We start from the raw sequence: 18,231 nt of genomic DNA, 5'->3' as shown, positions 1-18,231 counted from the left end.
ACAGAAATACTACCAGAAGTATTATAGGCACACAAGACTACCCTGAAAATGAGCACAAGAGAGACACCTTACTCCCTCGTCTATGGAACAGAAGCGGTCATACCAATCAAAGTCGGAGAACTCAGCCTGAGGTACTTCTACAAAAGAGGCACCAAAAACGACGACAATATGAGGCTAGATCTAGACAAGGTCGAAGAGCGATGAGACATGGCGTACATAAGGATGGTCGCTTAGAAACATCAAGCAGAATGTTATTACAACAAAAAGGCAAAGGTTCGATTACTCAAGGTCGGAGATTACGTACTCAGAGCCAAAACCCAAGGAAATAGGGATCCACGAGAAGGCAAATTGGGAACGAACTGGGACGGACAATATAATATTATAGGCAAAGCAGACAAAGGGTATTTCCAATTGGAAACTATGAAAGGGAAGCTCCTACCAAACAATTAGAATATCATCCATCTCAGGTACTTCAACTTCTAAGAAACAAGAAGTTCCCTGTAAGTCATACTCTTTTTTCCCTCACTTGAGTTTTGTCCCAATAGGGTTTTCTCAAGGAGGTTTTTAATGAGGCGACGAGCGGGACACCTCAAGCTGGAATGCACGAGAGCAGACAGATTTTTCATTGCCCGACTCCTCAAAATTCTCCAAGTCGAACAATGAAGGGACTAGATATACTAGGACTGGGACTGGAACGTCAGCCAACACCCAAAACTTGTAGCTCTCTCCAAAATTTGCCCAAGGGAAAAATGATGTAATCTAAGCAACAACGTCAAAATAATAAAAAAGTACACGTTTATCAAAATTGCTCCAACAAAAGGTTAAGTTCGACCAAGCTCGAACAACACCTATCGGCCATGATTTTAATGAAAGGTTAAGTTCGAAAAAGCTCAAACAACACCTACTGGCCCTCGGTCACATTTAATGAAAGGTTAAGTTCGACCAAGCTCGAACAACACATATCGGCCCTCGGCCATAATTTAATGAAAGGTTAAGTTCGACCAAGCTCGATTAACACATATCAACCCTCGGCCACGATCCAATGAAAAGTTAAGTTTGACCAAGCTCGAACAACACTTATCGGCTCTCGACCACAACCTAACTTAAAAGTGAGATCGACTAGCTTGAATAACACCTATCGGCCCTCGGCCATATCTCAACTAAGAGACATACTCGACTTATGTAATAAAGGGCCAATACGATCGACGGCCAGTCGACCCAAAGGCTACGGCCACCTAGAGGATGACAACGATGAAAAGAATAAAGAGGTAAAACATGCAAGTACAGAAGCAAAACATACAAGTATAGAAACGAAACACAGAAATGGAAACGTTACATATATAATAATAATCCACTTTGATATTCATATTCAGATGAAGAGTTTTTTACAAAAGCGCTCGAAGATGCCAACAAAAATACGAGAAGATTAAAACAAAAACTAATGGCCATGACCATCCCGGCCTCCGGCATTCTCTCCATCCTCGCCCTAAGGGTAAGCAGAATCATACCAAGCACCATCCGCGAAACGGTGTACGCCCTCTTCCCCATCCTCCTCGAAACCAGGTTGAGGCATGGCAGGATCATAATCACAAGCGAGCCAAGCCTCGCGAGCTTTGACTCGAGCATCCTCAAGAGCCATCTTAGAAATAAAGCCTGCCGTATACAATTCACGGAGCACGTCCAGCCAGGATTCAGCGTGGATCCACTCCTCGTATAGTTCCCGAGGAATGTTAGGATACTCAGAATCATTTGATGAAGTGGTCCATGCAGCAACTTAAGCCGATCCTCTCCTCGTCAGGCAGTTGAGCCTTTTCGGCCTCAAAAGCAGCAACTCAATCATGTAGCTCAGAGTTTTCCTTGTCCAGCTCCCCGATCCTCTCCTCAAGCCGGTCCCTCTTAGCCCTAGACGTTGATAGATCATTTTCCTCCTCATAGTAGAAAGTCCTATTCGCCAGCTCGAGAATGTCAATCTTTCTATGAGAATCCAGTCGGGAAGCTTCCGTCTACTCGAGCATATGTTGTTTCTCAGTGACCTTCCCCCTGAGAGTATCTATTTCGAGCTAGCATTTGTCTAATTGGATTCGTAGTTGAACTAGTTGAGTTTGAAGGTCGCTGCACAGGGCTTCCAAGTCCTTACTTAGCTCGAGCTCTTCTTCTATTCTCTTCAACACCTCCTCGAGAACTCTGAATCTCCCCATAGCCACTATCAGCTCCTCGTCCTCCTTCTTTAGCTTATCTCCGTCCCTCTTGCGAAACTGTCTTTGAAGGTCCCGGTACTTTCCAAGGTACTCTTTATACTTACCCTTTAACTTCACATAGATGAATTTTCATATCTTCTCTCTCCGAGCACTCTTTATCTCCAGAATGACCGTATGCAAATCAAAAATAAGGGGCAAAAGTCAAAACTCAAAAACAAGTTAAGGCAAAAGGGAAAAGGACAAATAACAACTATACTTACCTTGAGAGAAAGACCAGCAATGTTTATCTCCTTGAGGGTCACACCCTCGGCGTCAGAGTAGAGAGGACCGAGAGCGGTCCACCTCCTCGGTATTTCTTAGCAAGTCACGATCTATTGGGATCGTGACAGTCCTCGAGCCTCCCTTCATCCTTACCTAGATATTGGTGAGACCCTTGTCGATCATTTTACGAGCATCAGGGTCCATGTCAGAACCTGACTCATCGACCTCGTCGACGACGACGTCTTTTCCCTTGTCGTCGTCGGCCGCTGCCGGCTAGGAAGACAAAGCCTCTTCCTGCCCCGCGGGCACGGAGACATTGCCGAGTGTCCTCTCCACACCCATCTCCCCCTCGGTACACACCAGCATGCCCGCGTTCACCTCTTTCAATTACGGGGCCTCGTAGGTTGCCCCAACATCATCTCCGATGTGTATTGTCGCCGTCTCTCGAAGAGTGAAGTCATCCTCCACTGAATCGATAGCCACAGGGACTCCACTACGACGTCCACAACCTTTCTCTTGCAAGGCTTTAGGTCCCCATCATAGGGGGGGACTTCGTCGTCCTCATCAACAAGTGAAAAGAACTAAGGAGCGGATGCAGCAACTGGTACGGGGGCGGATGCAACAACTGGGATGGGGGAGGATGCAGAAGCTGTAGTGGCTAGGAGGGAGGTGGATTCAGAAGGCGCAGTAGCCACGACTGGGAGGGGGCAGAGACAGAAGGCGTGGCAGCCCTCCCCCTCCTAAATGTGGGCATGGGCACCATATTCCTTCTGGAAGATCCCCTAATTGGACTTAAAGAAGAAAAAACATATAGGTTTTACAATGATGCAAGCCGATATAAAAGAAATGGTCACGGTCAGAAAGAAAAATTACTTGTCGAAGGGAGCACCGGTCTGAACTTCTGAAAGAAGCTCGACTAGTCATGAATCCCCACAGTGTGGGGAAGAATCTGCCCGACCCAGTCACTAATGCATACAGCCAGAGGGGGAGGACTGTTATTAGCTACAGGGAAAGAAGAATTATTTGACTAATTCAAAGTAGACGAAGAGCTTCAAAAGGTATAAACAAAAGAAACTCAAACACTTACGCGTATGGTTCCAAGCCTCGGGGAAACCGTCGGCGTTAGCCACAACGGTCTCAGTTTTGACATAAAAGTAGTCGAGATGACTAGTCTTGTTGTCCATCTTCACCACCAAGCATTTGCCTCCACGATAACGAAGGTTCAACATCGTCCCTCTGTAAAAATCCAGGTGTGAATAGGTTCACCAAATGCTGCACTGTCACTTCGAGTCCGGCAAGCTCAGCAAATTTGGTCAGTATCTTGATGACCTTATAAATGTAAGGGACGAGCTGATCAAGGCAAACGCCATAGTAGCGGCAAACCTCCTCCACCAACGGGAGAAGGGGGAATGGATAGCCAATAGTAAACGGGCAGGCGTAGAAAGCGCAGTACCCGGGACAGTGAATGTACACCCCATCCTCATTAGCTGGGATCAGTTCAACATGGTTAGGAAGGCCAAAATTGGCTTTGAATTTAGCCAATTACTTAGGTGCCATTGATGATAGAAATTTCTCGAGCGTCGCGTCCGACGACCATTGAAAATCGGACCTGGCCTTAGGGTTTGCGAGGGATGATCTCCTCCACTGATGGAAGAGTTTCATCCTCTACGGCGACAACAAAACTTTCCCCATGAGCAGGGAACACAATTGCCAAGGGGACGACGTGACTCTCTTCATCAGCATCAGACAGAAAGTTCTACATGATGATGGAAGCAAAGAAGAATACTGGGAAGGAAGTTGAAAATACGATGTAGTATAATGAAGCGAAGGAGAGAAACGTTTTAAAGTGAAAAGTTTGGAGAATGTATTCAAATTCTGATGAGGCCATCCCTATTTCTAGAGATGAAGGAACAGGACCCAAAATGACTCATCATGGTTGACACAAGAATCGAAACGACATAGCCAATCAAAAGCCGCTCGAGTATCGATGTGATGCTTCGGGAATAGGCATCATCATGACGCCTGACTTCATGACGTCATTTCTTTTCGTGGACCAGACGGTTCCAGCATATTACCCAAGAAAAATCAGGAGTTTGAAATATGTGGCCCATGGAGAGCCACGTCGCTCATTTGTCACAACGACCACGACCGTTGTTATCCGCTCATTGAACTCGCATATGAAGACGACCTCAACAAGCGGAGAGGACTAACTGTATGGGCCAAAAATTACCATACTTAGATGCGAGCCTAACTGATATTAAGAAAGCCTTTGGAAGTTGCCAACGTGTTATCAGTTTGGTTTCAACAAAAGACGAAGGCGAGGTCGAGGAGTCAACAGAGATCGAGGTCAAGGACGAGTACTCTCCTTAACGGAGCAGTAACGGCTAGTTTTAGAGATAAGACTTTAAAGAGAATATTCCTAAAATTTGTACTATTTGGATTTTGTGGTCCATATTCCCTTATAAATAGAAAGATATGTAGTTATAGAAGGGGATTGGACACTCATTGTAAAAGAACAGCACTTTAACATTCTCTGAAGATTCATGCTTTATATACATACAAAATATACCTTTTCCTCATATCTGATTTTAACTTTTCTCCCATGATCCAAGAAGAATACGAATATTCAAAGGTTCATCAACACCGAAATCAACCCTTTTCGGTTATCTCACTTGCATTTATTTATTTAAATGCCATTAAATCTTATTTGTTACTATTGAATGATGTCTTCTTCGTTCTTGGGTCATTAAATACTGTCATTGTTACATATTTATTGTTATCTGAAGGAACTTGTGACATTTTGTCACGAAATCAGTTAAACGATATTTTGGATATTAATATTGGCTAAGATTAACTCTATTCTATTAGAAAATCTAATTGTTTAAATTTAGATCTAAGTTTTGGGTCAAACGTTCATAATAAGGATTGAACATTTACGAAAATTTATTAGTTTTGCATCAAAGTTACAATATATTGTTATTAGTTCACATGAGTTGGACAACATACCCCATTGTTCTTCAAAGTTTGCCCAATATTAAGTGCAATTTATTTACAATTTTTTTTTATAATACCAAACAAAAGTTTATTTAAAGATTTACATATTAATATCAAATTTAGATTCAAAAAGAATAATTTGCACATTGAGCATACTAGAAAATTATGTTTCCTAACGGCACGATATACGCAAATTGTTTTTATGAGTAGTTTATCTATAACTGTCTAAATCAATAAATGGGATATAACTTTCAAAACACAATATTGCACATTATTTTCGTGTGCAAGGTAATTAATTATATTAATTAGCAAATTTTTATACTATAAGTGAGACAGAAAAATCTTGCAAACACACCTTAAAATTAATATTCTGTGAAATATTTATGGTGACGAATGGGAAATAGTCCAAACAGGAATAATCATTTTTTATGAAATAATGAAAATTGTTTGCCTAAACGGATGAAATTGTCAAAAATTTGGCTAGATGCAAGGACGTCAATTGCCAACTCTATTATTTTATTAACATAATTATTAATAAGATCTTTAATTGAGAGTTAGAATGCCTAATCAATTTCCTGTTATAGAATGCAATTATTCTAACAATCTCTGTAAAAATTATAAATACGTCAACCTTTAAATTGATAATAGTATATGAGATATACAATAACAACAACAACAACAATCCAGTGAAATCTCACAAGTGGGGTCTGGGGAGGGTAATGTGTATGTATATCTTACCCCCACTCTAGAGGAGTAGAGAGGTTGTCTCTGATATACTATGATAATAGTATATGAGATATGATAAACAAAAATCACAATTAAAAACTTTTTAATTCACAATTGTCTGTCGAGAATAAACATATGTATGTTATTACATAACTTCATGAAAAAAGTAAAGGTTAAACAATTTACCTCAAATCACAAGAAAGTTCACCTTCACAAATAATGACATTATTAAAAGTTTATGATAAGAATAACAAATGCTCGCTCTTTTATAAAAATATTCAACTCCTAATTCTAATATATTTTAGTTTTAAAATCTAGAATTATTGCATTAATTATGAATTCTAAACCAAAAATGATAATTTGAGTTGAAAGTAGTTGAATGTTTTAACTAAAATATTTATAAATAATTAATTGCCTAAACTCCTAAACCTGAAAGGAGCTCAAAGTGCTCTAAAGTTTCCTAACAGGAAAACTAACGTATTTTACTTTAATAAGGATTAATTTTTTTCCTTTTACAAATCTGGTATATTACCAACTTCTAATAAGAAAATTTTTAATAACTCAAATTTTAGTTAATTATAAAATCTTAAATATTAAAAAAATAATTAAACGACTACTTTATCTAGTGTGAACTTTATTATTGAAGAATAAAAAGGCGAACGATATTTTGCTAAGGATTTTCGTACTTTTAATATAGTATAGATTAGTTAGTCGGAAAAAAAAAAATAAACATCATAAATAATATTCTTAGTGGGCCTATTTTTTTGTGATATATAACAATAAAAATACATTGCATGTATATGATTTATTGAAATACTGGAGATATCTGAACATATAGTATTTATAAATATTCTGTAGATGGCACATATACGTTAATTGTGATGACCCAAAATGTCATCTTTAAATTTAATAATTAATTCTATATTCTAATACCTTGAAAAGCACTATTTATCATTCTTCTACTTGCGTGCGCAGTCCGTAAAATTTTCTGGAAAGTTTTTTATGTGAAAAATGGATTAAAATGTGAATTAGAGCTTTAAAACTCAACTGAGTTGACTTTGGTCAACCTTTTGAGCAAACAGACTCAGATCAGTATTTTGATAGTTTCGGTAGGTCCGTATCGTGATGTGAGACTTGGGCATATGCCCGAAATCAAATTCCAAGATTCCTAACCCGAGATATAGAATTTTGATTAAAAATAAATTAAATTAAAAGTTTAAGTTCAAATAGTGACCGGATGTCGAATTATGTGCAAATGACCCCAGAATAGAACTTTGATGATTCCAACAGCTCCGTATAGTGATTTTGGACTTAGGAGCGTGTTCGAAATTTTATTTGGAAGTCCATAGTTAAATTAGACTTGAAATGGCTAAAAACAAGAATTTAAGTTTAGAAGTTTGACAGGGGAGTTGACTTTTTGATATCGGAGTCGGAATCCAGTTCCGAAAATTTTTATAACTCCGTTATGTCATTTATGACTTGTGTGCAAAATTTGAGGTCAATCGGAGTTGATTTGATAGGTTTCGACATCAAATGTAGAAGTTAAAAATTTTAAGTTTTATTAAACTTGAATTGGAGCATAATTCATGATTTTAGCATCGTTTTATGTGATTTTAGGCTTCAAATAAGTTCGTATGATATTTTAGGACTTGTTGGTATATTTGGTTGAGGTCCCGAGGGTCTCGGGTGAGTTTCAGATGGTTAACAGATCAAACGTTGGACTTAAAACAGTTGCTGCAATTTTTACTTTTTGCTGGAAATATTGGGTCAAGATCGAGGTCCAAGATCGAGACCCAAGATCGAAGCCACGATCGAGGCCGAGGATCGAGGCCATGATCGAAGCCACGATCGAGGCCGAGGATAGAGGCCACGATCGAAGCCACGATTGAAGCCACGATCGAGGCCATGATCGAGGTCGAGGATCGAAGCCATGATCGAGGTCGAAGATCGAGGCCATGATGGAGGCCGAGGATCGAGGCCATGATGGAGGGCTGCCTCGGCAAAATTATAAAAGAGGGCATTCGTCCCATTCGCCATTTTTAACAAATTGGAGCTTGAGTATAGGCGATTTTTGATAGATTTGCAAGGAAAAGACATTGGGGTAAGTGATTCTAACTTGGATTTGGTCTATAAACACAAATATATCATTGTTCTCATCATTTAATTAGTGTTTTGAGATTGAAATTTGGTAAATTTTTAGAAATCTCATAGAAATGAATTTTTGAGATTTCGGTATCGATTCGGAGTCGGATTTGAGTGAAACTGGTATGGTTAGACTCATAATTGAATGAGTTATCGAATTTCGTAACTTTCGCCGGATTCTGAGATGTGGGCCCCACGGATGAATTTTTAATTAATTTTGAGATTTTTTATTGAAATTGTAGTATTTTCTTATAGAATTGATTCCTATAAATTTTAGTGATTGTATCTAATTATTTTTGGTTAGATTCGAGCCAATCAAAGTTGGATAATCGAAGAAAAGGCCTACTAGTGGCTTAAATTGGAGCAAGACGAGGTAAGTCTCTTGTCTAATCTTGTGAGGGAGAAATTATCCCATAGGTGATTAAATTAAATAGTCGTTGCTAATTGTGAGGGCTACATGCGCACGGGGTGAAGAGAGTCCATGCGTAGCTACTATTAAATGCTAAAGTCCGGGTAGTTTAGAACTCAAAAGCATGAATTACTTGGGTAAATTGTAGTCTTTACTGAATTAAATTATTTAATATATATATATATATATATATATATATATATATTATGAATTGTTAGGGAAGATATTAAAGGATGGAAATCTCATATGCTTAAATTTTCTGTTTAAATTAATTAATTGTTAAGAGAAATTGTTCTTCCTCCTGAATTTATCTTATAATAAATATACTCTCATTCCGGAGATACTTAAGAAAATGTCCTCCTGTCTTGTGGAGCAGGCCGAACGCCTCGGTAGGATAGACACATCTATGGATCGTGCCGCACGTCCCTCGGCAATGTACACTATTGCGACCAAACACACTCACGCAAGTATACGCGGTCGTCGAGTAATAAAGTGACTAAAAGTCGGATGTCGAACCCACGAGGACTTATGATTAACTATTAACTAAATTAGACTATCCTAATTATCTAAACAAGAATTAAATCTAAAAATATTTTATTCCAACTAATTAAATAAGAAAAATATAAATAATAAACTTTGAACAGAGAAAGAGCAGATTTTAATGATATCAATGTAATGAAAACGATCTAGGGTTATGGTCTATCTAACAATCCTATTGTATTCTTCAATTGAATTGACCGACTAATTTATCTAGCTTATTGGTTGACAGGGTTAATATTGCTCATAAGAATCTGTCGAGTTCTTACTCGCCTATTCCAGCTAACTTAACGCCTATATGTCTATGGAGTGAGAATCAACAAGAACGCATTTATAATTCCTGTAAATCAACCAAGCAAGGCAATTAGGTATATGTCTATCCTAACCACGAATCCGTTCCCCGATGCCCGAGTTCAAGAACTTGCCCTACTCAATCCTATATGCAATATAGAATTCTCACTTTCGAGTTCAATTCTAGATTCGTAGATAATATTCAATTGGTGATCAAGCAATTAAATAATTAAGTGCAAGATTGAATAAATAAACTAATATGATAAATCAAGTAGTCAAAATCAATATCCGAATAACAATAGTCATGAAAGAACCACAACCCTAGAACGTGAAGTTTAGCTCCACATAGACATGGTAGCCAAACAACAAATCATATAAAGAAACATAAAAATTACTAAGTTTGGTGGGAGAAAGATGAAACTTGATGAATTCCGGCCTCCACAGCTTTGTCGTGGCTTTTTCCCCCTTCCCAATATGTTAGATAACCTAAAAGAGGCGTTTTTAGCTTATATATTGCGTACAAAAGTCGTGGGCCAAAGCTCTCCTATTCCTAGTCCAATTCGGCTTCAGGGATTGATGCTAAGGTGGATGCGACGCATCCACCTTGTCCTCCATTTCAATTTTTTCCTGCGAAGGTGGATGCGACGCATCCACCTTGTCCTCTATTTCTCAGCTTTGCACGCGATGGTGGACGCGACGCATCCAGCCTTCTCTTCTACTTCCCAGTTTCGCACGCGATGGCGGACGCTATGGCCCAACTTCACTGCTAAGGTTGCATGCAGGATGATGTTTTCCTAGGTTGGATGCGACGCATCCAACCCTTCTTCCTCTGGCTAAACCACCTTTTCTTCATATTTTGCACTCCGAACACCTTAAATCGTCACACATAACTTAATTAGTCATCAAACCAATAATTACACCATGTTGGGTGTTTTAAAGATTAAATAACATCAAAAAGTGGTTAAAACATGGGCAAAGTAACATCAACACATATCGAAATATGCCAAACATCACTACCCCACACTTAAACCTTTGTATGTCCTCGAACAAACCATCACTATAGTAAACAAAATAAAATTAAGCTCTTATCATTCAAAGAACACTACATCTATGACCATGGTTATTTGCTACAATTAGGCTCTAGACTATGCATCAACACACTTCCCTTTTCTTATGCCCTTCTTTAAACATATTCGAACAAAGACAACATGCTCACAACAATCCTAACCTCAAAAACCGACTCAATGTCACTATGCACTCATGGCTTGAACAACCAACATCATAGAGAAGTCTAATAACGTTACCTATCCCTCGTGAAACCATGTGCCCTCACAACAAAAGCAGAGAGAGTAGAATCAATCCACACATTCGAATCTCATGCTCACAAAGAAAATCGCTCACTCTCACAAAAGAAGTCACATGCATGTAGTTGGTACCATAGGCTTGCCCTTAATGTAAATCTCTACTAATGTAAGCTCGCTCGATCTAAAATCAATTAGGACTTTTTCATGGTTGTAATGTGGGCTAAGGGACGGGTAGGATATATTTTAGGAATAGTGACTCAACCTCCTAAGCACTTTAACACATCATCAAATAACTTAAGCGCAAATTCTTCAACACCACTTCAATTTCACAAATAATATCACCCCAACAATATTTCCTCTTTCTTTAAGCACTACTTTAATTCATACCCACTAGCAAGAATAAGACAACAATTTATTCCTCTATATTTTTCTTTCTTTTTTTTTTTTTTCGCTAGTGGCGTATTATTTTACAAAATAAGTGCACCCTTCTTTCTTTCATTGGTTCCACTCAAAAGTCACCCCACACTTAGTCCCTTCTTACTTGTTTTAGCGCTCATCTAACAATTAAAGTGCTTTAAGAGGTAAAAGGATCAAAACAATGTCAATTAAGAATAAAAAGGGTGTAGGCTTGTAATGTGGGTACCAAATAAAAGGTCTACAGGCTCAAAAGGTTTAACTAGGGATAGATTTTATTTGTGATAAGCAATAAGCTCAAAAAGATCAAAGAAAGCCTAAAATCATTTTTCAAACCGAGCATCACCTAAAATTTCGCTTCAACTCACATACCGGGCAAGTTCTAGACACAAGTACACTACATGGACTACACAAAAACCTCACCACACATGGCACATGACTCGCTAAGGACGGTCACATTCCGACTCTCAAACAATGCAAGTATTCACGGAGCAACGAGATATTAAGCATTAAGCGCAAAGTGAACACAAGTCAAGAAAATGAGAAATAGGCGCCACAAAACATGCTATCCGTTTTAACAAGGCATCATCAATAATTTCAGAGTGAGAAGGGAAGATATTACATATGTAAAAGCCTAAATATGCCATTATCAACCAAGTCAAGGTCACCTAGGTTCATCATTCTTCCTCCTTTTATTCCCTACATTCCTACTCTACTCTAAAAAGAAAACAAAATTACCCGGTTCAAACTACATCCCATGGAAAAGAACCGAGGCACAAAGAAAAACCACAGGGGATTATTACTATCTACAAAGATACTATATATATATATATATATATTTTTTTTCATAATGATAAACTGATAGATAAACTGATAGTTACTCCATATAGATGAATTTACTGCTATTTTATGCCATTAATCCAGTGAATATTTTAGTACATTCATCCATACATCAAACATGAATCACCCCCACCCCACACTTAGGACTGTGCGTTGTCCCCAACGCACACAAACAAGGTAAAGTAGGGTGAGAAGAACTCCCTCAAGTCAAGGTGGAGGGCTCATCCGCAGTCTGTGGAGGAGCATCTGCATCCATAGCATTCCTATCATCAACAACTGGTGCGGATTCTGTATCAGGTGTTACAGCGACCTCAGTAGGCCTGTTGAGTGGAGCCTCGGTGACTATGGGAGGAACAGGAGTGGATGGTCCGGCAGTGGATGATGCAATCAGCTGGGAGATGTCTGTACCTGCACATTGAACCAGAGCTCTGAGGAGTAATGATATCTCCTTCATCATCGTGGCCTGCTCGGTCTGAACTCGGCTTAGATCCGCACGAGTCTGTCTCAACTCATCCCTGGTGGCACTCAACTCGACACGAGTCGCTATCAGCTCAGCCCTGTTCTCTTGCATATCTGCTTGCATATGCTCAAATAATTGTTGGATGGTGAGCTTAGAAGACCTTCCCTTGTTCGGCTCTAGAACATGAGTGACATCATATGGTCCTGGAGCTTTAGCCTCAATGTCGTCATTCTCCTTGTCCCATAGTACTCCCCTCTCTGTTAAAAAAGCCGTTAGGGTATTAGCAAAGAACAGCCTCCACTTGTAATTCATCCTGGTTCGCTGCATTTGATCATGCATGATGGCTCCGAAGTTGAGTGGTATCCCCTCTAATAAAGCATATAATACGAGTGCGCGGTAACGAGGGACATCAGTTTTATGTTGGCATGGCAGCAGGCGGTTACAAATGAAATTTAGAGCCACACGTGCTAACGCACTCATGAATTCCTTTGCTATAGAGTGGTACTCCATACTCCCATGCTTCCATTCTGCATCCTTCCTGGTAGGGCATAGGACAGACTTAATGTGTGCATAATCTGGTGTTTTGCATATGGCGTCAAACCTGTCTGTAAGTGTGTGTGGCACCCTTAAGAAGTTATTCAGAGCTTCAGCTGACACATTAATATCTACCCCTCTTACTCGCACAATGTTTCCCCTTGCGTGACGCCAATTGGCGTAGAGCTCTCTAACAATGGTGAGGTTGGCTTTGCCGTGACCTTTCAGAATGGGTCCCCATTTTTGCACCTCTCGAATTGACTTTAGAAACTCTGAGTACTTTGTCTTAAGTGGTCCGATGTTTATCGGCTTTTCCGGAATATACTTCTTTGAAACCAGTATCTTCTTATAGGCTCGGAATGCCTTCTCATTAACAAAGTATTTCTCCCAATCAACTCGGTCTATGGGTTCACCCTCGTCTTCATCACTCATGTTGACCTGTAGGTGGTCATTGTCCGAATCGGAATCGGATTCAGATTCTGTAGTAATCTTCTCCTTCCCTTTATCAGTCGGAGCACTCATTCTCGAAGCTTTTCTTTGGTATGTCACAGGCTCTCGTATCTCTATTCCTTTGCTTGGTGTAATACCCTTCTTCACTGTCCTCCTGACCAATGTTTCCTCCTCCTCTTGCTCTGAATCATCACTTAACTGCCTAGGCAGCAGTTCCATTTCCTTCTCCGTCCGCTTCCTTTTTTCTGTGGATTTGGACCGCCCGCTGCCCTTCCGGTAGGCTTTTTGGGCGGTTGCTTGTTACCATCTTTGTCTTGTTGCTTGGATGGTTTACTCGCTGCTGTCATTTTACGAATCTAAGTACCTGCAATGCAAAGAATTCAACAATTAGCAGATGAAACAGCGAAGTTCAGCTTGAAAGCAATTGCAACAGCTTGCAGACTTCAATTTATTCGTAAAGTCATGCCATTCACTCTTCATGGAATTGTAGCTCATGACTTTCAGCAAGTATGTGATAACTCTCTTCAAAAATTCAATTTCACATAGCCCCTCACTCGACCCCACACTTATTCTCAAGCATACACCAATGTTGCTCGGTTACTCAGACTTCACCGACGCCTAAATTTTCCTCAGGGACAATTCGTCGAACATGTGGTATGCAACAAGTGTGCCTAGTTCATTCTATCAGTTGAGCAATGCAACTACCCTCCCAAAGTTGGACGAGATGAAGGGAATTATAGTTTATCATCTCGCAACCATTACAACTACCAAGAACGACAGCCCTAAAAATCTTGAAATTGCAAAACCTACTTGTTGCTACCATTGAAGGAGGGAGGAGAGACGAATTAGGAGAGAAGCCAACGGAAGAACGAAGAGGATGATGCGTACCTGTCGCGTTTGAGCTTATTGCGTTTGTATGCGTTACAATTTCGATGAGAGAATTCTGTTCTGCGTTCGTAGGCGTCGCCAAAAAGAGACGAGTGGATGCGTCGCAAGAAACGTTTTTTTCGAATAGGTTATCTTAAGATGTGTTAAAATATATATTACTTACCTGTGCGTGCGAGCTTTGACGCGACGCATCCCCTTGTCTTCCTTCAAAAATTTTCGGACGCGATACGGGCGCGATAGGCAGACTTCACTGCCTTGAGCAATTGGCCCGTCAAAAATTTTTTTTTTTTATTTTTATTTTTGCTGAGGGGGACGCGACGCATAATTTTTTTTTTTTTGAATAAGATCTATGTCCTACGAAAAGAAAGAAAAAAAAATTAAAAATAAAATAAAAATAAACTAACTAACTTGGGTGGCCTCCCAAGAAGCGCCTGATTTAACGTCGCGGCACGACGCAACATGTTCTTCATGCCTCCACTAAATCCATTGTGGTCTTGTGACGTGCAATGTCACCACCCCAATAGTGTTTTACTCTTTGGCCATTTACCAAGAATGTCGTATTGGACCCCTTATCACACAATTCTATCGCACCATGAGGTTTCACACTAACCACTTCAAACGGACCCGACCATCGAGATTTAAGCTTTCCTGGAAAAAGCTTTAGCCTTGAATTAAACAGTAGAATTTCTTGACCTGGTTCAAACTCACGATGTTGGATATGCTTATCATGCCATCTTTTGGTCTTCTCTTTATACAATTTGGCATTTTCATACGCATGCAATCGAAACTCATCAAGCTCGTTGAGTTGTAGCAATCTCTTCTCACCGGCCAAGTCCATCTCCATATTTAGCTTTTTAATCGCCCAATATGCTTTGTGTTCAAGCTCGACGGGCAGATGGCAGGCCTTCCCATAAACCAACCTGTACGGAGAAGTGCCTATTGGGGTCTTGTACGCAGTGCGATATGCCCATAATGCGTCATCCAGCTTCCCGGCCCAGTCCTTTCTATTCATACTTACTGTCTTTTCCAAAATCTGCTTGACCTCTCTGTTGGAAACTTCTACTTGACCACTCGTTTGGGGATGATAGGCAGTGGAAACTTTGTGCTTGACTCCGTATTTTGCAAGAATATTATTCAGCAGTTTGTTACAAAAGTGAGTTCCCCCGTCGCTTATCAACACTCTTGGGGTCCCAAAACGTGTGAAGATGTGCTTCTTTACAAAGCCTACCACAACCTTTGCGTCGTTAGTAGGAAGAGCTATGGCCTCTACCCACTTAGAAACATAGTCGACCGCCACCAAGATGTATCTGTGTCCGTTAGAATATGGGAATGGTCCCATAAAATCAATCCCCCAAACATCAAAAAGTTCTACCGCCAGTATATTTTGCAAGGGCATCTCGTGCTTCCTCGTGATAGTTCCAGTTCTTTGGCATCTATCACAATTTTTAACGAAGGCATGTGCATCCTTAAACAATTTTGGCCAATAAAAACCTGATTGTAGCACTTTTTGGGCGGTTCTATCCCCGCCGTGATGACCTCCATATGGTGACGCATGGCAGTCATGTAGTATAGCCTTCATCTCTTCCTCAGGAACACACCTTCTCACCAACTGATCTGCACACTGCCTATATAGGAATGGCTCATCCCACACGTAGAACCTTACATCATGTAGGAATCTTCTTCTATTGTCAGCTGTCCATTCTAGTGGCGTCACCCCACTTGCGATAAAATTCACATAATCTGCATACCATGGGGCTTCACCTGAGGTGATTGCTAATATTTGCTCATCCGGAAATGTTTCTTTAATTGACCCTCCTTCAGCTACATGGTTCCGGCTCTCTAATCTGGACAAATGATCGGCCACTTGATTTTCTGTCCCTTTTCGATCTCGGATCTCTAAGTCAAATTCTTGCAAGAGGAGGACCCAACGAATCAGCCTCGGCTTGGCGTCTTTCTTTTCAAATAGGTATCTGATAGCTGAATGATCTGTGTAGACGATGACTTTGGTTCCCACTAGATAGGATCTGAACTTGTCAAACGCCCACACCACTGCAAGCAACTCCTTTTCAGTCACTGTATAATTCATCTGAGCTGGATTCATAGTTTTGCTTGCATAATAAATGGAGTGAAAGATTTTATCCCTCCTTTGCCCCAACACCGCTCCAATTGCTATGTCACTTGCATCGCACATCAACTCAAATGGTTGTGCCCAATCGGGGCCAATGATAATTGGTGCAGTCACCAATCTTCCCTTCAGCTCCTCAAATGCTTTCAGACATGCATTATCAAACTTGAAGGTAACGTCTTTCTCTAGAAGCCTGCACAAAGGGGAAGAAATTTTCGAAAAATCTTTAATGGAGAATATATTGCGAATTATATATTGGTTGCTTGACTTTTATATCCTTAGGTTCATGTATTTGGTATACGTTACACCCTTTTGATGATGACAAAAGGGGGAGAAAATATATGGTACAGAACTTTCCTTGGAAATGTTATAGATAAAACGAAAAATGTTCATATACGCCAGTGAACTATGCGAATTAGGACATATATACCCGTCGTTAATAGTTTAGCACATATATGCCCAATTCGTCAAATACTTGCTCATTCATGCCCTTAGTTTAACGGAACCATTATTTTGTCTTTCTTAAATAATTAATAACCGGACCCAACCAAAATTTGCTGACCCGATCCGTTAGGACCCGACCCACCCTTATTTCAAAGATATTTTTTGATATATTATTTTTGTTTGATTGAGAAATTGTGTGATAATCATATTTATTTATTTGAGTAATTTGATAATCGATTTTTTTTGTTATCATTTCGGGAAGTAATCCTACTAAAAATAGCAATTGATATTTATTTATTATTTTAATAACAAAATATTCGAATTAATTTGTGCTTTCTTCAATCATTTTACTATCTATTTTTATTTTTCCCAAATTTATTTTTCAAAAGAACTCTTCTAAAAAGTATCAATGAACATAATTAAATCGTTTAAAGTTTGGATGTTAGCGATCTATGCAGTTTTTAATTTGAAGCTTATTTACATCCAAATTAGATGGTCGTAGCACCAATTTTCTCAATCAAGCCCTTCAAAATTAGGATTATCTTTAACTTTAGTTTCAAGTCTTATTTTGTTTTCTACTTTTATATTTGTCAAGTACCTCAAAATATTTCAAGTGTATAACATTTCCATTATGGCCTGTATCCCATGAGCAAAGCAAGCGCTCAACTTACGAACAGTGAATTATATTTCATAACAGTGGTGCTTGTTATGAAATAATATTTGTTATGAAATAATTAATTAATAAAAATGGAAAAGAAGCACCACTGTTTTAACAATTCATTACTTATTTCATGACAAATTTATAATGCAGAAAATAATCCAATAAACTAATAATCAATCATATAATGATCACTTATCTAAACAAAAAAACGGATCTATCAGGTTAAGTTATAGTGAACATGCAGTTATTTGTATTTGTATTGGTGAAAAATACAAATAGATTGTGAGAAAAATAAAAATAGATGGTAAAATGATTGAAGAAAGCACAAACTAATTCGAATATTATATTATTGAAATAATAAATAAATATCAATTACTACTTTTAGTAGGATTACTTCCCAAAATGATGTATAACAAAAACAATCGATTATCAAATTAATCAAATAAATAAATATGATTATCCCACAATTTCTCAATGAAACAAAAATAATATATCAAAAAATATCTTTGAAATAAGGGTAGGTCGGGTCCTAACGGATCGGGTCAGCAGATCC

The sequence above is a fragment of the Nicotiana tomentosiformis genome, chromosome 12 (assembly GCF_000390325.3).
Source record: "Nicotiana tomentosiformis chromosome 12, ASM39032v3, whole genome shotgun sequence".
In the NCBI taxonomy this organism is placed as follows: Eukaryota; Viridiplantae; Streptophyta; class Magnoliopsida; order Solanales; family Solanaceae; genus Nicotiana; species Nicotiana tomentosiformis.
This window is presented reverse-complemented; position numbering follows the sequence as displayed.